Raw genomic sequence first — 25,036 nt, 5'->3', positions numbered from 1 at the left:
GTTTCTCAGGAATCTGAAGCAGGAGGATCTCGAGTTCAAAGCCACCTTCGGCAACTTAGCAAGGTGCTAAACAACTCATTGAGACCCTATCTCTAAATAAAATACAAAAACGGGCTGGGGATGTGGCTCAGTGGTTAAGTGCCCCTGAGTTCAATCCATAGTACAAAAAAAAAAAAAAGAAGTAATAGGGAGAACTATCAAATCAAGATACAGGAGTAATTCCTGTGAAGAAAAAAAAGAATAAGCAATGAGAGTTGAATAAGAAAAGTGAAACTGTAATGCAGGTCTAAGACAGCTTCCCCAAAGCCAATTGGGAGCCCTCAAGTCAAAGTCACTAATTATAAGAGTCTTATATTTTCTAGGAAATGACCTGGCTTAGTATTCCTGCTATATTCAGTCATTGTCTGTGAGCAACTGATAGGAAGAATGGCCACGAAGAAAACACATCAATTTCTGAACACACCAACCTAACTATAGTCAATTATGCTCCCATTAGAGATGAATATAGGTGATATTTCATGGCTACTGAACCACCTGGTGCTTAACTCTCTTTTTCTATAGTCTGTTCTCTCTGCAATGCTGGAATTCTACCACCTCCTTTACTTAGGCACCAGCTTAGCTTTGGCCTCTGTTATCTCCCTCTGCCTTTTAATCAATTTCAAATAAATTCCAGAACATACTTTACATCTTGGATTATGAGTAGCAAAATTGTTGTAGTCCTTTTTTTTTTTTTTTTCTGCTATAACAGAAAATCAAATGGATGCTTTATAAACAATAGAAGAAGTTCATGTGACTCTCAGTCTCTCAGTTCTGGAGTCTGGGAAGTCCTAATAGATAGCACTAGCCTCTGGTGAGGGCCCCTCTGCTGTGTCAAAACACTAGAAGGCAAGCAAGCTCCAAGGAGGCAGAGAGCAAATTTTTATAAGAAAACCATTGCTTTGATAACTAACCACTCCCATGAAAATGGTGTTTATTTAACCCATGTATGAGGAAAACGCCCTTGGAACCTAATCCCTTCTTAAAGGTTCTACCTTCTGACACTATAACAGTGGCAATGTAAATTTCAACATGAGTTCTGGAAAGGGCACTAAAACCATTGAAACAATAAATTCCAAAAGTAGCTGTGATATTTAAATTATTAGTTTTTTTAAATTTAGGATTAACTCTGAGGCAAACACGAGAGATATAGAATGTAAACAACAATTCCTAGAGCAACCATAATCTCTAGTTGTTATTAATCTTTGCCAAGACTGATAAATTAAGTCAGAGGACTAATTATGCTAAAGTGTATAGACTCAGAAAACAGGTTCAAGCATTAAAACAGGATGTAAACAACAGTCTGCATTCATATCGTGCCTGTTCATCGATGTTGCTTTTCTCTAATTATAAAGCAATGAACATTCAGATATCCCAGAGTCTTCCCAAGCCTTCAAAATATGCCTGTTAGTTTTGTTTCTGTGTTAACCAGTGTTTACTGATGTAAATGATGATGACAAATGATGATCAATGATCATAATTAAGTTAATTTCAAACTGACTTTACAGAAAAAGCATTAAACATTAAATCAGTGACAATAATCAATTTATCAAGCTTTCAAGTGTACACAGGCCAAACTATTTTTGTTAATATTCAAAACATTTTAAAACATTCAAACTTGGTGGAATTTTATAGCAAGGTATAATGATTTATGAAAAGAAAAACTTTGGGTCAGCCACTGGGCAAAGAAACAGAAAGAGAAAAACTCAGACCTAATTTTCAAGTGCTTTTCAGTTTGTTTAATTAATAAGGTAAGGATTTGTACTTTTTTTTTTTTTCATAGTTTCTTGGCATGAACTGCCTTAACAAAGTACCATAGAACTGGGTAGCTTAAGTAACAAAATTTTACTTCTCACAGTTGTAGAGGCTGAGAAGTCTGACACCAAAGTGCTGGAAAAATAGGCTTTATTCTAAGATATCTTCTCTTGGCTTGTTGGTAGCCACTTCCATATCACTGTGTGCTCCAACAAATTCTTTGTCCATGCCACACCTTTGTTATATTAACCTTTGGAGAGAGAAAAAAAAACACTTTTTTCTTATAAGTGGTAATCCCATTAGAAGGGTCCTATAGGCATGACTTCACCACCTCTAAAGGTCCCATCTCCAAATCCTAGTACATTATAAGTTAGGGCTTCAATATATGAATGGGGGCAGGAGCACACAAACATTCAATCCATAGCACTTACCAGACCCTCAGATTTCAATCAGAGCATAGATTCATAACATGATCAAATGACAGAAGTTCCCAGTTTAGCCAGTGGTATGTTCTTTGCCCTTTGCAATCTTTTTGAAAAATCTCCTATGGATCTCCTGTGTTCTTTAGAAACAATAGTATTTGATTCCTCCTTGTACTGAGACTAATAATTCAAGGACGTGCTTCAAAATCAATTAACTGCAATATTGATCTCCTAGGCGGCTTGCATTGATGATTTCCATGGTCAACATGGCTAGAGTGGGATCCTAGATTACTGATTAAAGCACCATACCATGAAGTGATGTCCTTTATGAGGTACAGCTTCAAGGATGTCCCAGTGCTGTCTTGCTGCCCACAGAACTGAAACTGTGGGAGTGACACAGTGTCAAGTGTCAGTCAGTGACATCACCCAGCTAAAACCACTTAAACACAAGTATCATAACTCATTTTCATCCAGACTGTCAGCTACATACCTGGGCATGAGAACATACAGAGACCTGCTTTTCCATCAAGTAGCCTTGGGTGATATCAGTGGATAATATGATGACCACCTCTGCCTCAATAATTGAATGACAAAGCATTTTAAGTACAAGTTCAGAAACTTCCTCTCTTATAGTAAAGTTTATTTATGAGGATTTAATTTGTCTCTCCATATCTTAGACTACTGTTTAATCCTAACAATTTTGGAGAGAAAGATCAGAGTCTATTAACAAAGTTTGTCTGATGCCATGTTTATCCAGAAGTTCCTGTTTTACCCTTCTTTATAGTGAAATGAATACATCCTTTATTTCAACACAAATTTGACATATCCAGTTAGAGAGAGAGAGAAAAAAATTAATTTGATAAGAAAAACACTGTATTATATTAACCCTCAAACTAACAATTACAGATGACATGGTAACATTGAACATTCTGGGCAAATAGCCTTAATACTCTGAATGTCTTTATTTCTGACTTCTACATTCATACTACAGTATGAAATTCAAGAACAGAATCGTGACACTTCTATTTTAAGATGTGCTTCCCACCATGGTCTTGAATTCTTCATTCATGGGGGAGGGGGAATCTACAACTCTCTGAGTCTTACAGTCAGTAAGTCTGATTTGTAAAGAATGCTTCCCAAGTGGAAGATACCCACAGGCAGGTATCTTAGCCCCAGAAGAATGCACTGTTCTGGTTCACAATTTGGCTTGCAATGCTCTTCATAGAATCTAAGAGAAGTTTCCTGCCCTGCTGGTAGGCCATGCACTAAAGTTCTTTTGTGGTGCAAAATTCAGAAAGGAGAGGGGAAGGGGGCATGTGAAGCCCAAAGGAAATGGGGACCTGGTGATGATGATGATGAAGCTGTGTGTCACTTAAAGATACTGCATCTTTGCCTATTACTGTGTGGAATGTGATAGTTGGAAAGAAATTCTAGATAGAGAACTGTCCATTCGAAATTTTCCCTTAAAATAAAATGTGGCAAGTCCCATTGGACATTTGTTATAAAACCTAATGGTGCATTTCCATTTTCAGTTTTATTTCCATCCTATAAACCACTGGCATTTTTAATATCAATCAAAATGTTGCTATAAACCTTCCCTATTTGAACTCAGTTAATGCTGATTTAATTTTCTAGCAAGTCTAATTTTATCACAAAAAACTGAATTGTAAAATAAAAAGCTGGTTTACATCAGGTCTCCTGGGAATCTGAAATTTGTATCATGTTGGCTTCCTCAAATTTTATTTCTTAGTAAGAAAAAAAAATCTCCTATTTACATCTATAGGAAGAAAGAAGCACAGGGCTTCAATCCAGACAGTTGACAGTATCAACAAGAAAGAGGGCACAGAAATTCAACAGCCTTTGGTCACAGGAGCAATGCACATAGCAGCAAATGTGTAGGAAAATTGCCATGAAACTTGTATTGCTTATTACTTGCATGAATATTACTCCATTACTCCTGCCATCTCTCTGTCTCTGACATTCTCTCTGTCCTTACTAGAATCATCCTTGCCCTAGTTTACGTGGAGTAAACATCTTTCGATTAACACGTCCCAAGTATATCTGAGAAAATTAGCAAGCCATCAATCCCTTATATTATTTATTCCAAGATAAAATTACAGAAATAGGTCTTATGTACCAAAATTCACAAGAAGCAACACATCATACATAGCACATGAATATTAGGATTTTGATATGTCATATTCCCTTCAATGCAAAATGTGTCACTCATAGTATCTGGAAAAATATGACAATGAACAGATTTTTCCCTTTTGCCATGAACACCAATTAGTTCTAACATATCCAATGCTTCCTGAACCCAGGTTTGGCTCGAACTCATCAGTATGCGCTGCTTACTAGACTCCCACACATGGGCTGTGCACATCCTTAGAATTGAAAAAGCAAAGGAAGACTCTACTTCTTTGTTACTTCTCCATTGTCTTGAGGCATAAGAGTAGAGGTTTTATACAAGCTCACAAATCTTAGTATACAGACATGGTGTTTTAAATTCAAACATCCCCTCCAGGCACTCTATCTATCTATCTATCTATCTATCTATCTATCTATCTACCTACCTACCTACCTACTGGGGCTAGGTTACATTGGATTCTGAAAGCAAGGAGGGTATCTCAGTACAGACAGGGATAAGAATCTTTAGGGAAGGTGCTCATGAATAAATTCCTGAGGGAAACAAATATACAACACATTTAAAGAAAGTGGCAGGCATGTTACAATATGAGATTTGGGTTTTCTGTGAAGGAAGAACTGAGGTTTGGAAGAACAGATTTGGAAAAAATTAACCCTCCTTCTCTTCCTTGATGATAACAAGGTTGTTCCCTATCTATACCATTACTGTTTCTTCTTTTAGGAATATCATTTATTTATATTATTTCATGAGTATTTTCTTCACAATTTTCAGACAACTCAAATTTTCTCTCCTCAGAGGTCCTTCCTAAGTGCTTCCTAACTGAAGCACTTCCTGAGTCATTGTATAATACTATCCCATTTTTTATCTCTGTAACACTGGGCAGCATTTTGTTTATTCACAGTCACTATCTAGACCACTGTGTATATTCTCTTTTCAGTCACCCATTTTTATAGCTTTTATATATGTCAGGAATCACTCCTGGCCAAGAGCCACTCTGTGGCCACTTGCCTGACAGATAATAAAGGCCTTGCACTTTCAGGGTTCTCCAGATGTTCAAGGAGTCTATTAGAATTTCTTTAGCTGTTGAAAGACACATGTCCTGTATTATGCCTCAGAGGAATTGTTTGTAGCAACAAGTAGCCTAAGCAGAGATATCCTGGGGCAGAGAAGTTAGAAAGGACATTCTGTATGATATGGCTGATATTCCTCAAATTTCTATTTCCTTTCTATTTCTAGTTTACTGTGTAAACTAGAAACAGGTTTTAAGCTAAGTCTATTCCATTTCTTTTAAGACTGTTAAACATCATACATATTTCCCAAAGTATCTGTTAGTCCTTTTTTTCTTTCCTAAAATGTCTGGGTTTTTTTGTTTGTTTGTTTGTTTTTGTTTGGAGTGGTAGTACTTTAAAGCTATTGACACATGTCTACAAAAATGAAGGTAACTACTACTGAGCAAACCACCTAAGCATTTTAACCTGGACAACATAAAGAACTGTGGAATTCAGAATTTGCTGTAATTATTGCAGTAAAAAAACAAAAGTGGTAAAGGCTATTTAAAAACTTCCTGTCTTAAGATGGTATGCTCTTGTATTCCAGGAATTTAATGAGGGATAATAATAATGATTAGGATAATGATAATCACATCAAAATCATGAAAGTATGTTTAAAAACCCAAAAATGAGTTTCCTGCTGAGACGATAAAAAGGGTTTTCCAAGGCCAAGTCGAGAAATGAATGTCTACATGGTCCAATTAACTTCACACAGAGGAAAGAAAAAAAAATTACATGGCTCCATTCTTACTATCAACTCTGTGCTGCAACCACAACAAATCAACAATATAATTATTGGGCACCTAAAATAATAGGCAGTAATATTGTAAACTCTTCTCAAGTACATACTTTCAGCCAAATAGGAACCCGGACAAAGGATGGTGGATAAGTCAGTGCAAACTACAACTGTTGGCAAATATCAGGGGGAAAAAAATGACTTAGAGAAAACTCATCTTTTTTAGTATTCAAGGACTGAGTGTTGTTTATATTATTTAAGCTCTTATGAATTCCTGTAGTCTAATGAATCTTAGTGGAAAAATGTAGTAGTGTATCTCCAGATCTTATTTTTGTCACATGGTCCTCTGACCTCCTATTCAATTATGTCTTATGGAGGGAAAATCTGATGGTGACTCTTCTCTGCTTAAAACCCATTGTTAACTCCCAAGAATCATCAACAACAACAACAAAAGGCTAACCTTCCAAAACTTGCATTTAAGGTCACCACTACAGATGCCTTGCCTAATTCTCCAGCCTTATGTCCTAACCCTCTGTAAATATCAAATGGATTCTCATATATATGCAGATTAGCAACTGCTAGTCTCTACCTATGCTATACTTAATTTCATTAGTATCTGCTTAGATCATACCTAATTTCACAATCACACCTATCCTCATTTTATTGTCCAACCCCAAAAGATGAAACCACATAGTCATCATAACAGATGCAGGAAAAAAACCCTACAAAATCCAACTTATTGTATGGTATAAATACTCAATATTATGGTTTTGATATGGGGTGTCTTCCAAAAGCTTATGTATGAGACAATGCAAATATGTTCAGAGGTGAAATGATTAGGTCATGAGAGCCTTCACTGATTCAGTGGATTAACTGAGTGGTAATTACAGGCAGGTAGAGTGTGGATAGAGGAAGTAGTTCACTGCGGATGAGACTTTGGAGTTTATATTTTAACCCTGGTGAGTGGAGCTCTCTCTGCTTCCTGGTTGTGATATTCTGACCAGCTTTCTTCTGCCATTACAGGAAGCAAAAGTTAACTAAAAACGCTCAAAAAGTTTAAAAATAGAAAGAAACATCCTCAAGCTGATAAAGGTCATATACAAAAAAACCAAGATCATGATACCATTGGTGATAGATTAAATGTATTCTCTCAAGATTAGGAACAAAATGAGGACCTCTTCACTGACTACTTTCAGTCAACAAATTGAACAAATATTTAGTAATGAACGTGAGAATAGAACGGATCTTCTAGTGCTACATGCTATTATAATATATGAAATGAAACTTAAGTATATAGAGTCTGTACTAGAAAATAATACAGATTTGGGATATAACCCCAAATTACAAATTACAGGACTATTTAACTTGTGAGAGTGATAACACTTTATATCAATAGAAAAAAGTAGACATCATTTTTAAAACTTTTTGAGGAAATTTTTAGGAAAAAATAATTTAAGGGTATATTTCTAACACTTCATGAATTATATTGTAGATATTTTAACCAAAACATGGATGAATCTAATTTTAAAATGGAGAAATTATTTCTCAGCATGATTTAACACTCAGAAGCCAGGAAGTAAAATTATAAAAAAAATGGTGTTAAATAGTAGATGTGATTATACACATAGCTAGTGTGACTATAAATAACCTTTTTTGAAGAAAATGTAAGACTTTCTTTATAACTTAAAATATGCATATTCTTTGACCCTTTCACTCAGAATTTTCCTTCCTTATATTTTATTATTAGCAGGCAGTGTGGACATGTTATCTACTAAAACTAACAAAACTATATACAAATAATGAAGTTATTTAACATAAATTTGCATACATGAGATAAGTACTGTCATCAAAAGAAATGAATAGAACTATTGGAACAGTTAAGAATAAAATACTGCAATATTTTTAATGTATGAAATAAGACAAGTTATCAGCATATATGATAGAGATGATATAGATAATGATGGACCACATATATGACTTACATTATTATTTATGAGAATTTATAAAAGATGTATCCCATTCAGATAGTAATAGAAATCTTGACAGAGTTAGTCTTTTTCTTATTCTCCAACTCTACTATTTTAAAATTTCATATTCTTAATTTAAATGGTATATAATTTTTTATCATTCCAAACTCATAGTTTAAAAATTATTTTGTTTTTCATATAACCATTCTTCTATTAGTTTTATAATTGTGCTGTGCAAATTCACAAAACTTCTATTGCAATTTTGAAAGCTATTAATTTGAATTTGTAGAGAGATATAAAGGGAAATGATAACTCTAAAGAACCGATACATCCTTAAAACAGCATAACTCTAGGTTCAAGATTCTTTGTGTTTCTATAAACTTGTATAGATTTTCTCTAATTTTTTGCACTACTTTTCATCATGATATTTCTTAATACATTAGTTTTGTTGCTATTATGACATGTATTGATTTTTTTATCAAATATTTTAGTCATTGCTCCTGTATATAAATGTGATTGAATTTTTATGTCAATCTTGTATCCAGTCATCTTGGTGAATTGCATTAGTACTATTTATTTTTAATTTACTAATTTATTTCATTTATATTTGTGTTTTTGTTGTTTTGTTTTTACATACCAAAATCGAAATCTTTATTTTTAAACAACTTAATGTAATTCCAATTATGAGTCCCATTCTACTGGGATTGGTGACAGACACTTAACTTTGTTCAATTCATCATTCTTTCTATCTCTTTATCAAAAATTATCTTTGAAATGGTGTTGCATACATGGTCCCAAGCATTGGGAAGTTTCTATTGTAACTTTAAGATTTTCCATCTTCCTGGTCAACCATAGGATATAACAAATCTCCTGTGATCCTCCAGGATTGGTCCATGAGGTCATTGGTTTTGGTTTTTGTCACAATTGTCAAAGTAGAATAAACATTCTAAGATCAAAGGGAAAACATAATGATGAGTTAATTTTAGAGCAATTCATGTTCTTTAACAGGGAGGTTTTTGGGTCAGCAGACTACTTGTGCTGTGGAGGGCAAGCAAAAGTTTGCCAAAGCTACAAAGTTTCTACTGTGTGACTGCAAGAAATTGTCCCAGTAGAAAAAAAAAAAACTGAGTGAGGAGTCATTCTTGTTAAGGAATCTCAAGGACAAAGTGAAAGAGACTTGAGGTTATGTTATGTTTCAGCAAGAAGGGATTGCTACAGCCATGAGATGATCTTTAATGTATTTTCATCATGAGAACCTGATAGAATCCCTGAATAGACAATACTTTAAAAGTTTGGGGGTTCTCCCTAAGTTGCTGAGAGATTCTTATTCTCACACAAGTGCACAGTCTTCAACAATTCAACACAATTACCACTTAAGTTCATGACCATAGTGTTAGGTCTATTTTTGCTGTTAGGGCTATGATTTAAAAAAATGCCCTTTAAAATCAATTGCTCAGTCATCCATACAGTTTTTTTGATATGAAACATTTGCATAAAAATAATCATATTTACCTTAAAATCTTTGATAAATGTATACGAGAATTACTAATTTAGGGTATATATGTGTGATGGGTAGTATGTACATTTTAATGATATTTTAAAATAATTTTTAGTAATATTTTGCACTAAGTCCCTAGAAATTCGTCCATTTTACTTAGGATCTCAGTAAGTTAACCAGTATTGCTCTTTTATAATTTTACTTCTTTTTTTACTGATAGTTAATTATCATTTTTGTCTTTCTAATTATTTCTGTTGTCTTTACTCTCCTTCATTGATTAAATTGCAAATTGTCTAAGTTATTGTTCTTTGTATATAACTATATTTAAATTTTCACCAAAATTATCTGATCTTTTAAAAAATTTTCATTTCTAACCTTTTTTCTCTTGACTACAGATGTCTTAATTTGACCTTTTAGTTCCTTTATTTATTTTCCAACCATGTATAATCTTGCTCTTCACTATAGTACACTATAGTACAAACTTCTAGGAACAGATTCTGTATATTTTGTTTTCTCGTGAACAATTCACTTTGATTATATCTCTAATTTGTTCTTTTCTTATTACTTGTTTGTGTTGGTTCTATACCATCATGTTTTTACTTAAGAACTGATTCCTTTTATTGTTTCAATTTAAAGTTCTTTCATGATGTTTTTAATAACTAATTTCTTTCAATACGAGATCTCCTTATTTTTGACTATATCATAGTGTTGCCCTTTCTCAGACTTTTTTCACCTCAGTGTCTATGAATTCTTAGCAGTTTGTCTTTTGGCAGCTAGATCTGTTTCTTCTGAGTATACTGGAGTGACCTGCAATGGCTGGCATTTCTGTGTATTCCTGTGGCACTGTGCAGCTTATTAGGATGGCCTTGCCTGTGGCAAGCACTGGCTTGCGGGTGCAATACACTCACCAGGCTGCCCTGTGGCTTCAGTCCACTTTAAATCCATCTCTCACTATAGGAGCTTGCCTGCACTTAGCTTAAATTCTATGTTTTTTGGTCCTTTTTCATGTCACCTGCTGTTAAGGAAGATTTGAGCATGAATTCCTACTTGTAAATACAATTTAATATATTATTTTATAATATAAAACAAATAATAACTTAAAGATGTCTATCCAGCACCTGGCATATATTAGTTTCCTTGTGAATACCTATTAAACAAATTGGGTATTATAGTTCCAGATTAATTTTGATAAGCACAGAACTTTGTACTTGCTTAACTCCATGTTTTTATGAAATTAAACAATCCTTTATCACTATTCATTTCTAGCTCACACACATTCTTACTATAAAATAAGGCCATTTATTGTATTTATTGAATGACATAGTACACTATAGTACAAACTTCTAGGAACAGATTCTGAATCTATCACATCGTTGTACATAAAATTCCAGCTAACATTCATTCATTATCACTTTCACAAGTTACCTACACTTTACACTGAGGAATGTCTAACTTTTTAGTGCATCTTTTTTATTGACTTTACCCAAAATCATAATTAGATATTACAAATTAAAAATTGTCATTACCTAAAAAGGGGGTGTTAATACTTTTTCTGAGGTATGACTTAAAGGCTATAGATGCTTAGACTCAGAAACTCACTCTTACATAGAAACTTTTTCTAATGATAACACTTTACTTTCTTCTTACTTTATAAGTTCCATAATAGCTTTTGCCCAAAAGTAATAGAATTTGACCTGAAGATATAAGCTAAAGAAGTTTGCTTTAGGGATGAATTCTGAGGTTAACCTTTTTTGAGAGTAATCATATCAAAGTATCTGGACAATTTAGTATTTTTATATGTTAGACTTTCTCAAAGAAAGGAAGATATTAATCTGCCTCTCATACATAGGATGCTCTTTCCTCTAGTTTGAACCTAAGAGATCATATACTAAGAAAAAAATGTTAACATAGCTCAAGAATCTTACAGTAGTACTTTACAGACTTGTTCAAGTATTTCTTTCAGCTCTCAAGCTAGTTGCATTCATTATATTGTAGAACTGAGACTTCCTCTAAATGTTGTGTTCAGTAAAATACTGGCAACAACATACCAGCCAATATGTCCATAAAATAACTTTTGATGATAGGATATCTTCTCAAAGTATGTTACTTAAATACAACATAAAGAAGCTCAGAGAAATTGAGTAATACTGAAGTTAAATGTTAAAATAATATGTCATTTTGATTCTTTTTATATCAAAGTATATCGAAGGCTGCTGTAATTTTGTATTATATCTCTTTTCTTTTCTCCTCTTCCATGGTATATGTGATATTGATTGCAGTTGACTTTCCTTATACTGATAAACTCTGTGTGTGTGTGTGTGTGTGTTTGGTTGGTTTTATTTTTAAAAATTGAGATCATGGTTCTTGGGAATAAAATCAATGAGCCTAATGTCATAGTATGTGACAAACATACTATCAGAATCATGAGTTTTGTTCTTCTACATTCCCACTGTCAATAAAGAGAGGTGATTTGGAGCCAGGAAAGAGATCCTTTTGTTGTTGTTTTGTTGCATGGAGAAAAGCATTTTCTGAAAGCTTATTCCTACTTTAGTCTAGGTTGGGGCTATAAAAAATATTCATAAGGGATGATCTTGTAGCATTTTCTACTTTTACATAGCATTAACAAAGATTTGAGACAGATTTGAGAAAAAGAGGCACCTTTTCCTGTCTGAATTTCATGTTAAGCTCAATTTAGCCTTTGTGCACTGAGTAGCCAAAATGGAGAAAATCATCCCCTGACTTTCTCCAAAGTCAAGATCCTAAAGGCAGTGTTTGAAAGATAATAATTGCCAGGAGGATGAAGCTGAGCTCCTGCTTGATACCTTTTATTATGATATAGCTTAAGATGACCAAATATTTCAATTTAGAAAATTAAACCATGAAGTTATTGAAACAAGCATTGATTTGAAAAAATAATCTTCAAACGTGAAAGACCTAAGAATATTACAAACTGGTGAAGATCATATATGGATATGACACAAAAAATAAAAGGGTAAATAATAAAAGAACAAAAATAGTTGACATAAGCAGCATCCAGTCATACATATGCTCATGTATGATTAATACACACACACAAACACATATACACACATATATGCTCCAATCAGGCAAAGGAGCAAATAATATTCATGGAAAGTACATACAAAAGTTCAAATTATCATTTAATAAATAAAAATAATTTGATTTTACTTAAAGAAAAATATAGGGCTGGGGATGTAGTTCAGTTGGTAGAGTGCACATACACAAGGCCCTGGGTTCAATCCCTAGTACCACACACAAAAATAAATAAATAAATATAAATATAAATATATTCTGAAACTTCAAAAATAAAATTGAGAAGACAAGTATTCATTGACTGGATTTCTATATAGGATATAAAAGAGTACATTACTTGGGGCTGGGTATGTGGCTCAAGCGGTAGGGCGCTCGCCTGGCATGCACGGGGTGCTGGGTTTGATCCTCAGCACCACATAAAAATAAAATAAAGATGTTGTGTCCACTGAAAACTAATATATATATATATATATATATATATATATATATATATATATATATATAAATTCTCTCTCTCTCTTTAAAAAAAAGAGTGCATTACCAATATTTGCAGCAATATTGTGTGTGACACAACATTATGTATGAGAAACAAAAATGCTCATATATTATTTTATTTGTGTCAAATTAGTTGTATTTAATAATAATTAAAGCTACTCAAATGTGATAGAACTCAGAATGATATTTATCACTGAGGAGGTAAGATATTTATTTGAAAGTAATATATTTATTTGAAAGTGATCTAAAGTGGTAATTTGAGATATATATATATATATATATATATATATATATATATATATGCATTATTGAACTGAATAGTTTTACCATATGAAAATCAAGACTCAATGAAAGGCAAAATCCTCAAATGAGTATATTCTACCTTTCTTATTAGCAAAGATATTATAACATGTTATTACATCATGTATCATTATGTAATTTGCTATATAACATATCAAAAATTTTATACTATTATTAGATAGAATGTTCTATTAAATTAATAAAACAAGAATCACAAATTTATGTTAGAATAGTAAATTGGTTTAACCTCTTTGGAGAGCATAGAAATATTTATAAAATTACAAATGGACATAGCATAAATACAAACTACCATAAAATATTGTTTATAAATCTTAAAGAAAAGAAGGAAGTTAAGTGTTTATAATAGGTATCTGAGTAATCTATACAAAGGAATACTTGCCGTAGAAAAGAATGGGGAAGCTCTTTATGTATCATCATGGAATAATATTTGTGATTTATTATTTAATGGAAAAAGCACCTGTGTAGCCAGGCCTGGTGGTGCTTGCTTACAATCCCAGCTACTCAGTAGGCTGAGATTGGAGGATTACAAAGCCAAGGTCTTCTTGGGCAATTTAGTGAGATCCTGTCACAAAATAGAAGGGAAAGGACTAGGGATGTAGCTCAGTGGTAGAGAATCCCTGAGTTCAATCTGTATTATCATACATATACACACACAAAATAATGGTGTCAATCAGCTTTCTGTTACAATAACAAATATCAGAGAAAAATCACCTTATGAAGAGAAAATGTTTATTTTGGCTCATACTTTTGGAAGTCCATGACTCGTTGGCCCTGCCAATTTTGTAACTGTATTAAGGGGGGCACATGAGAGAGCAAAGCTGCTCACCACATGACCAGGACCTGATAAAGAAGAAAAGTAGTAGAAAGAGGCTGGATCTCTATTCCCTTCAAGGGAATTTCTCAAATGACCTAACACTTTCTACTAGGCCCTACCTCTTTGAGGTTTTATCACCTCTCAAAAGCACCACAGACCGAGTACCAAGTATGTAATATGTGGATATTGAGGGCACATTTAAGTTCCAAACATTAGCAGCTACATGCAGAGCAATGTGTATAATGCAGTACCACTTAGCATTTCTTGCAAAGGAGATCTAGTGGTGATGAACTCTCTCAGCTTTTGTCCATAAGGGGGAAAACTTTATATCACTTCCATTTTTTGAAGTATAGTTTGCCAGACACTTGGTGACTGTGATATTTTCTTTCAGCATTTTCAATGTAACACCACACTCCTTCTAGCATGTAAGATTTCTGCTGACAAAACCATTGATAGTTTTGTGAAGTTTCCATTGTATATGACAAGTCACTTTTTTCTTGCTGCTTTCAAAATTTTCTTTTTGTCTTTCTGACTTTGGATCAATTGATTATATTTTGTCTTGGTGTAGATTTTGGGGTTCATCCTATTTGGGTCTCTTGGGTTTCATCAATCTGTTACCCATTAACCTCATCAGATTTGAGAGATCTTGACCATTATTTTTTTAGGTAAGGAACTACACCTTCTTCCAAACTTGCAGAGTTGGGTTGGACACAGCAAGACCACCACCTCTTCTTTGTTCTTAGCTGCCCTCACGTGTCCAAACTATGTCAGTTCCACCAGTTCTCCATGTGAGGCAATAAAAATTTCCCCCAGGCAGCACACAGAAAGGTTAAAGATGTTGCACACATATTTCATCTTCTCCTTCCCCTCAACAGAGAAGCTATGGATGAAGGTGACCTTTCTTAGCACTAAATTGTGCTGGCCTGTGAAAGGAGTCAATGTGACTAAAGTAAAATCTCTTACCCATTTCAATGTGGCTTTTCTCAATTTGGGGCTTATCTGCATTACTCCAGCTTCTTAACTGGATTCTACATTTCTGATAATGGTATTTATTTCTTTGGGGGAAAATTCTAGAATTTCTTATTAGGTCTCTTGATTGAGGTTTTTAAATATTGTAAATGTATACAGCACCTCGTAGACCTGTTGCTATAACTGGTAGTACACACTACTTTTTTATGAAACATCAGTATGAAATTGGCTAACTATTCCTATTAATATTTTTTATAAAGAAAACATGGTATTTTCCCTCAAAACTCATTATTTTTCTTCTCCATTATTACATGTTATTAACTAAAAATCATAACTAAGGGTCACATTTCTGTGTACACAGTTACTGTCAAACCAGAACTCTACGTTTTTGATTCCCAGACTAGTTGCTTTTTCACTGTGCATGCAGTTAAGTACATGAAAATCTTAAGATGAGCCCAAGGACATCATTTTAGCAAACAGGTGAAAAAGCAATATTTGGTGTGGTGATGGTTAGCTTTCTCTGGGTTTGACATCTTATCTTTCTCACATATGAGTAGGATGTGAAGCAACAAGCACCTAAATAGGGTACGGTAATTAAATACTATACTGGAGTGAGTGTCACTTGCTCATATAAGTCAGATTCAACACCTCAGAGGTCTTTCTTACTTAGGGATTCATGAAGACGCCATGGGAATTAAAGTCAAGGAAAAGTATGATAGTTTGACATGGGATACAGACACAGAGCCTGGAAATTGTTGTGTAATGACTGTTTTTAACAGTTTTCAGTCACTGTGACCAAAAGATCTGACAAGAACTAGTTAGAGGAAGAAAAGTTTACTTTGGGTCCTGGTTTCAGAGGCTTAGTCCATGGTCACCAGACTCCATATAACTCTGAGCCCAAGATGAGGCATAACATCATGAAACAAGGGCATGACAGAGGAAAGCTTCTCAGTTCATGACAGCTAGGAAGCAGAGAGAGCTCTGCTCACCAGAGAAAAAATATACCCCAAAGACTTGTCCTCAGTGACCTACTTCTTTCAGCTACACCCTCCCTGCCATGCCTGTAGCTACCAACAATTAATCCAGTCAGGTGAATCAATCCACTGATTCAGTTGATCAAGGTTAAGACTTTCACGATCTCATCATTCACCTCTGAATATTCTTGTATTACCTGACACATGAATTTTGGGAGGACACCTCATATCCAAACCATAACAATAACCCTACAACAATCATTTAATAAATGTCTTTTAACACAAATTTAATTCTCATTGAAAAACTCTATGCTACTCTACTGGATGCTGATTATTTTGCGAGAATTTTCTAGGAAATACGTTCTTAAAGGGGTGATGGCCAACAAGCCAGGAAAGAACTGCATGGTTCTGAAAATCTTGTGTAAAAGTGAAAAAAAAAGAAATATTCATCCAAAGGGCAGAAATAGTCTTAGTGACATCAAGTAGTTCTAATTGACTTCACTGGTTAAAACTGGGGCTGATAAGAAAATAATTATCAACTATTTAGTTTTGATGTAAAAACCATGGTTCCGATTATAATTAAAATTGCTAAATTTTCTCTAAAAATAAAATGGTTTGTCTTACAAAGTGGAGAGTTCCTCATCACATGAAGTGTTCCAGCAGGATGTCACAAAAGGGATTTCTATATTGACACAATGAATAAGAGCATCTCAAAGATACTTTTGAAGTAAGTTTAAAATTATGGGCAATGTCAGTAAGGTGAAGTATGAACTTCAGTAATATTTCTGGCCTCTAAATGGTCTCTTATCTTACAAAAACATTTTTTTCTTGGATAGTTCAGTTGGCTGAAAATGAGTTCCCTAAAGTTTCGAGAAACCAATTTTAAAAATGTTTTCTTCTAAATTACGTTTTTAAGTAAATAAAAAACTCAAAAGAATATTGTCAAATTTTATATAGCTCTTATTGTTCTATTTTTATTTGATTAGCTTTCTGCAGTATACATCGACTCTTTAGCCAGAATTCGAAGAAAATGAGAAATTTAACATTTTCTTCCCATTAGTGTTGTACCATTAACGAGGCTGAGCAAGCTAAATTTTTGCTAGTGCAATGTGCTCTGCATAAGATAGCAGAAATAGTCTGCATTGAGGGAGTTCTTTGGAATATAGGATATCATGTCACTAATGTATTATCTGGTGAGTGGAGTCCCCATTTTTTGAGAATAATGAGACAGTAAGCAATTATTTAGGATTGGAGCAAACGACACACCTGGGATTTTTGGGTGAACAAAAGGAATTACAATCACCTTATGGATGGCAGAACTAAAAACTTCTAAAAATCAACAGATCTGATCTTTCTTGTAACTTGAAATTGCCCCTTACTGATAGCCTGGTATAGCTCTGTAAATTCCAGTGAGCTATGAGACTCTCATTTTGTTTGAACAAGTTAGTGGCTCCCATTCTTTTAACTCTGACAGAGAGAGCTTGTTGGGCAAGCCCCGGTTTCCATACCAGAGAACTTTACAACTTGAATTGTCTCAGTGTGGGTCAAGGGCACCAATGTTACAGCTTAGTCTTGAAGGATTGGCACTCTTAAAATACTCTTATATGTGTCATTTAGGAGAAAGTTTTTCTGCCTTAGTACTCGTCCTCTTGTGTCTCACCCACGTGTTTAATTGTCCAGAACCTCATATCTCTTTTGCCTTATTCTTTTAAAATCTATCATAAATCTGATAGATTCATATATGCTAATGGTATTTTAGGGTACGTTTACATTTTAAAAGCATTCCCCAGACTTAAAGAATAAAAAATGCAAATGAAAAGAATACAAAAAAAAAAAATTTCAGGCACTGTTCAGGAGGCTCCACAGAACAGTCCCAACATAACCAGAATATTCTTAAGACGTATCTAACTTTTGCCTCTTTGCCATCGGCAGTGTTTCCCAGGTTAACAAAGCACAGTATACTAGTGTTGAAGACAAGCACAACAAATTTGTTCAAGTCCCTCCATACACAGATTAAAGTACAAAGCAAAACAGAACAGAATAACAGCAACAACAACAACAAAAAAAAATTGGAAGGATGGAAAGAAGAAAAAAGCTTGATTGACACAAAAGATAATTGCCCTGCTTCAAAGCCAAAATTAAAGTTTAGGCCTTCCTTACTTGTAGTTGTGGGAATCTTTTCTTACCTCTGTAATTAGTATTTGATATTCTACATATTTTGATGTTGTATCTCAATTTTATTTGGATATCCTTTTTGTGATGTGGGACATTTAAAAATAGAAGATGTCACATTTGAAATAGACTTCTGATCATGAAGTATCTAAATATATATTTTAATGAGTGTGTGTCTTTGTGGCTGGGGGACAGCCGGGGGTTGTGAGTAGGACCAGGAAAGTAATTACTGAGGGTGTTCTAGTCGGTTTTTTCATTGTTGTCATCAAAAGCCCTAACAAAAACAATTAGAGGAGCAAAATTTATTTGGGGTATCATAGTTTCAGAAGTCTCAGTCCATAGACTGCTGGCTCTATTCCTTGGCTCTTGAGGTAAGGCAGAACATTATGGCAGAAGAGTGGAGTAGAGGAAAGCCACTGGAGACATGGTACCAGGAAGCAGAGAGACTAAGCTCCTCTCACAAAATGTATATATCAAGGACACAGACCCAATACCCACCTCCTTCAATCACACCTGATCTGCCTACAGTCACCACTCAGTCTATATCAGAAGATTAATTCACTGATTAGGTTAAGGATCTTATAACCGGATCATTTCACCTCTAAACCTATTTGCATTGTCTCACACAGGAGAGTCTAGGGACACCTCACATCTTTGACTTACTGAGCTAATTTTATAATAATAAAATGGCTAAGTAATGCAAACGTAAGTTTTAATAGGACTTGCTATAATCTGGTATGCCTGCACACATATACGCATTCAATCAAAGAATTCATAAAGCGACTGTGTAAACAAAATAAACCAGAATATAAAACTTTGTCAAAAATTAGAGAAATCTTTCCATATTTCCAAATTCATTTAATTATTTTGTAAAATACTGATATACTGTCTATCTTAGTTTAGTAGAAAAAAGAATTTCTTTCATCAATTCTACATATTCAACAAAACCCAATATGGTAATTCTCTCAAGTCTTATAGGCCCTTCTATAATACATAAGCCAATGAGTGCTTGCCTTTTAAATGAACTATCACAAACTTAAAATGGAACTATTAACTTAGATGAAATTAGTTTTTAACCCTAAAGATTATAATGCAAAATATTTTTGAGCTTTTATATGTTTAACTCTTCATTTTACTTTTAAAATGTTACTATAGTTGAATATTAAAATAATAACAATAGCAAGTAGTCAGCATATTATGATTAACATCCTTCACTCATTCAGTACTGGGTGTTCACTGACTCCATAAACAGGAGTGACACTGTCCTCTGGGATGAAGTTCATTATCCTCCCATGCTTCCCTAATAAATGACATCAGTTTTCCAGATTTGGATCAAAATTCATCAGTTCTACTTGGCCTATTCAATCATTCTCTTCCACTTCCTTCCTCTTAGATAAGAGTCTTTCCAGAAAAGAGAGCTCACCAAGAGAGAGAAAGCCATTCACAGGAAAGTTTACCTTAAACCCAGTGATCATGTGACCCTTTCCATATGGCCTGTGATACACTGACATGCCACACAAGCTTCACTCAGCTGTATGTCCCTACACACAAAAAGGTCTCCTCTTTGAGTAAAATCATCTTGGTCCTGATCTAGCACAATGATCATATCTCCTGACCCTAGTCCTGGTTCTTGATCTCCTTCACCATGGAATGTTATCTTCTGTCCATCTTCCTGTCTCAATTCTCTCTGTCAACATTAGACAGCACTTCGTGAATTTGACAAATCTGGTTAAACTTCTCTCCATTTGGATTCTTACCAACATGGTACTTCAAGGTCAGTTTCCTATAAGTCAATTTTTTTATTTTTGGTATTAGGGATTGAACTCAGGGTCACTTAACTACTGAGCCACATCCCCAGATCTTTTTATTTTTTATTTTAAGACAGTCTTGACAAGTTGCTTAGGGCTTCACTTGGTTGTTAAAGCTGGCCTTGAACTAGAGATCTTCCTGCCTTAGCCTCTCTAGTAGCTGGGATTACTGGCATGTACCATTGTGACTGGCTTCTTTCATCATTGTCTATAGCCAGTGAGCAGGCACAGGCTGCTGTTGGGGAACTGGAAGAAGGACATACTGTGTGTAGCTTGGGCAGCTGCTGTTTCTCTACCTCTTACTTTCACCTCTAGGTCCTGGAAATCTACCTAAAAGTGCAATGTTTGTCACACTCAACTATAAGCAGAAAGGACATTTCATCCTTTGTATATCTATAATGGGAGGATCCAAATGAAGCTTTTGTGTTGATCTCCCTTGGGAATTATATTACAATAATTAGAAAAACTCTCAGATATTTGTTTCAGATTTATCTTCATAGGGGAATATTGACCAGGCTTGAAAGTTAAAAAGAAAAAGTGCCCAGAAAATAATGTTCGTTATGCAGAAAGTCATGAAATCAGCTGCTTATGATTTATTTTAGTCCCGTTAATGAGGATATGTACTTGGGGTGGGAGAAGCAGTGATACAACCTTATCTTGTAAATTTGACAGCCAGACTTCCTGACATACACACTGCTTGTGTTTGTTAATAAGCTCGTTCTTATCAACAGGATCTTTTTAGAAAATGGATGCTAATTTGGGATTATTTATAGTCAGCAAATATAGAATCTATGGTTTCAGTAAGCATGACACTACAGAAAATGTCATGTAAAATATGTAGCTTTCTAGGTATGAAATAGAATTGTTTTACAACATGAACAATCTTTGCTCCATGCAGTAATTCACGTACTTGGTTAGAGACTGAATTTATTATTGTAAGTCAGAGAGTGTAGGCCTGACATGAGTAGAAATAGGGGAGATGTCCTTGGTGTCTTAAATCCTCTCCTTGCTTTGCTTGTGTATATTAATTAAATGTACCTTTGAATTAAGTGGCAGATCATAATTCTAAGAGGTATCTTTTATTCACATATGTCTCATTTTATAATTTGATCCCTGTGACAGCTTGGTCATTAATTCATATTCTCCTTCTTAGGTCATTATCAATATCAAGACTTCACCCAAACTCAGAAATTTCAACCCCACAGTTTCCTTGGACAAATGTCATGCCATCCTTCTTCAAGCCGATTCTCATTTCCACAGACTTCCAGTATTACTTTATCGGCTCTCATCACATGTGTTCTTGGAAACCCTAGTGCTTCTACTGCATTCAGTAGTACCCAGGGGCTACAATCAACATGATCCTAGATTTCTTCAACATTCTTTATGATTCTTAGTTTTAACTGCAACCAGGTTTCTTCTAAGGGTAATGCCTCATGAGAGTTTTTTTTTCATATGAAGGTGTTTTACCTTTCATATCTCTCAACTCACTAAGCATGAAGATAGGTATCTATGTTGCTCCTCATTTCTCTTCATTGCCCTTGTTTCTCTATCATCCCTTAACTCTCATGATCGACTACTACCTCGGTGCAGTCTTCTACAAAACTTTAACAGTTCTTCCTTAGTGATTTTAATTCTTGGCTTATGATAAAGTGATTTATCAAGTAGCTGTTGCCAGCTGATATGAATTGCTATGAGAATTCCTATAATTGAGGCGAAATATTTTTATTGTCATGAGGCCCAGAGAATGCCCCTTGTTTAGAAACTGAATCCACTAACATCAAAGATACTTGTATCCTTTATTCCAAATCTTTTACATATTAATTTATCACATCTTTCCAGTCACTTGGCATTCCAGTTATTTGATCTTCTCTTCTCAGATGATCTTGACTTCTGGTTTATTTCAGACATTCATTCCTATGTATATACTCTTTCATTTAATTCCTAATTTTTTTTTGAACTCTGAAATCTTTATCTTTATTTTTAGAATATTTATGTAGGTATAGATGCAGGTGAAAATACAGAGAGAACTTCACAGGGAGATTTAGAAAGAACGCTTTGATGACTTCCTCTCATCTATAATTAAGGAAATTGGACATTTCTAAAGGAAGATGGTCACGTTTATTTTATTTTCTGTAGGTAACAAAATGACTTCTCAAATCCCATATAATTATTACAAGATTTTCTTTTTTATATTTATTTTATTGATTATTTTTAGTTTTATATATATATATATATATATATATATATATATATATATATGTATATGTATATATACACATATGGATTCATTTTCACATATTATAAAAGCATGGAATATAAGTTGTTTGAATTCAGCCCTCAGTACTTCCCCTTTCCTTCCCCTCCTCTTTCCCCCTGTTCCCTTTCTCTGCTCTTATTTCTATTTACTTATAGATTTTTTAAATTAGTGTCTTGTGAATATACACGATGATGAGATTCACTGTGGCATATTTATGTTTGTACCTAAGAAAGCTAAGTCAGATACCTACTACTGTTCTTACCTTAATTCTCCCCTGCCCCCATCCCCTCTGTCTACTTGCAAGGAAATTTTCTTTCTGCTAATTGTTTCCTCCATATATGATGGTACTCGTTATGTTACAAAATGTATTTTGAAGATTCAATATAAAATTTTATCTTTTCTATAGAAGTTTGGTACCTGATGATTACTTTTATTTCTTGAAATATCTACTAGTTATCTTATTATTTCTTGTCTTTCCCACATTTTAAGTGTATGTTGAAGAAGCAGAGATTACCAATGTGGATGGCATCTGAACAAGTGATGCATCAGATAAATAGGAGTTGAAAGGCACAGGGTGAAAAAAGGATATATTCATAATTATGTTTTATTAGAGCATAATACACCTACCTATCAGAGAACAAAGTATTGGCTATTAAGCACAGTGAATTTTATAGTCATATACACCCATAGAGTCACCACCTAAAACAAGATATAAAATATTTCCATCATTTCAGAAAGGGATGTAATTTTTCAGTTCATTCCCCCTAACCCCAACCCCACCCAGGCTGAATCTACTTGCTGACTAGTATTAGCACACAGCTTTATCTGCCTTGTTTGGACTACATAGGAATGGGACTTTGTTATTTTACTCAAGAAATATTGAGAGAAAATCCAATATCATTAGGGGAAAGATGATTAAGCATGATCTTAAAATAAACAATAAAAAGACATTCCCAACCAATAAGAATTCATTTTTATATAGAAACTTTGTGTGAGCATTACACAAGTCTAACCTATGGCAACCCGCAACCCCCATTATCACCACAGACACAAATACACAATATTATAAAGACAAGGGAAACCAATAAAGCCTTAAGCTATAGAAGGAATTGGGTGGGCTCCTACTGAATAAAGTAAGGAGGTTCAGGTAGCCATCAAGGAATTTCAGGTAGTCAGGGATTTGTAAAGATAATTCTTCAAGTACACAAAGCCAGAGAAGCTAAAATGTTTTAATGAGCCATATTGCCGCAGTCTGGCTGGGCACAAATCACGAGCCACTGAAGCAGGAACAAACTTTATTTTTAAACTGCAGGAAAACACTTCACACAGCTCCCCGGGAATCCTCCCGAACGCGCCACGAGGCTTGTCCAGGAACCCCCAGCCGGAAATATCTCTCCCGGAAATCCCTCCTCCTGCACTTCCCCAACCAATGGGAACTCTCGGGGAATCCCCGGAAATCCCCACGAGAACTCCAAAATAGTGCGAGAACTCAAAAGTTGCGGCAGAGGCGGATAGTAATGCCTCGCCTGTCAATCAATACTGTTGGCAAAATGCCAGGGGCCATACAGACTCAGCCGTGGCTCTCAGCACCATATAACGGCACTTATCAGCTGTGGTAACTGAGCAGAAACTTGCTGGCAAAATACCAACCTCACAATGTAGCTCTTCACCTAAGTATTGATTTCACCTTTATATGAAAGGCTTTGTTTAAAAAAAAAAAGAAAAAAAAGTAAGTAAGAAGAGAAAAGAAAATATTACAGCACACTGCCCTGATGTGGTTTACTAGTATATGGATCAGAAAACAAGTGCATATAGTAAAATCACCTCTAACTATTCAATTACATTATCCCATTTATCTTTGGTTCAAATCCTTTTCTCCCTTAAAGCACACACATTAGAGACGAAAACGGTCTGTCCCAGACACAGATTGCCCTTTATACTGTAGTTCATGGCCCCTTGGCATAAACATAGCATAGTACCCAATGGCATGTGGAATTTTCTAGAGTACATGCAGTTTCTCTCCTAATTATAATAGTTGTCATGCTGGGTCTCCCCTGCAGTCTCCTGACCTTTTTGAAACAAGTGAAGGAAATCATTGTTGCCTGTAGCAGCTGAAGCCAGCAATTCCAAGGGGTGCTTTTCCTCTTCAGAAGAAGAACCTCTTTCAAATAGAGATGTCAAAACAAAGCCTAATGGGACGTTTTGCTTCTCCTTAACTCTCTTTGGTTTATCCGTCAAGGTTAGAAAAATTTTTATCAGTAAACTTAGTGGAGGGTATCCATAATTCTAAATATTCTCATAGGCAATTTTTTAAAATGTAATTGCTGGTGTTTTTAAAAGTGAACATCAAAGTATTCTACTGATCTCTATATTCCTGATTGAGCATAGGAAGATGGACTCTCTCAATCTACCAGACAATATAGAGAAAAATACTAAAGGAGAATGTATGATTAAGATGTAGTATTTTTTTTTTCTATATTATCTTCTAATTTTTCAACCTAACACCTTGGAATCTCTCTTAAATCCTTTTTTCCCTTATCCCAGATCCAGTCCTTCAGCTGAG

This window comes from Marmota flaviventris, chromosome 1 (assembly GCF_047511675.1).
Source record: "Marmota flaviventris isolate mMarFla1 chromosome 1, mMarFla1.hap1, whole genome shotgun sequence".
Taxonomy (NCBI): Eukaryota; Metazoa; Chordata; class Mammalia; order Rodentia; family Sciuridae; genus Marmota; species Marmota flaviventris.
This window is presented reverse-complemented; position numbering follows the sequence as displayed.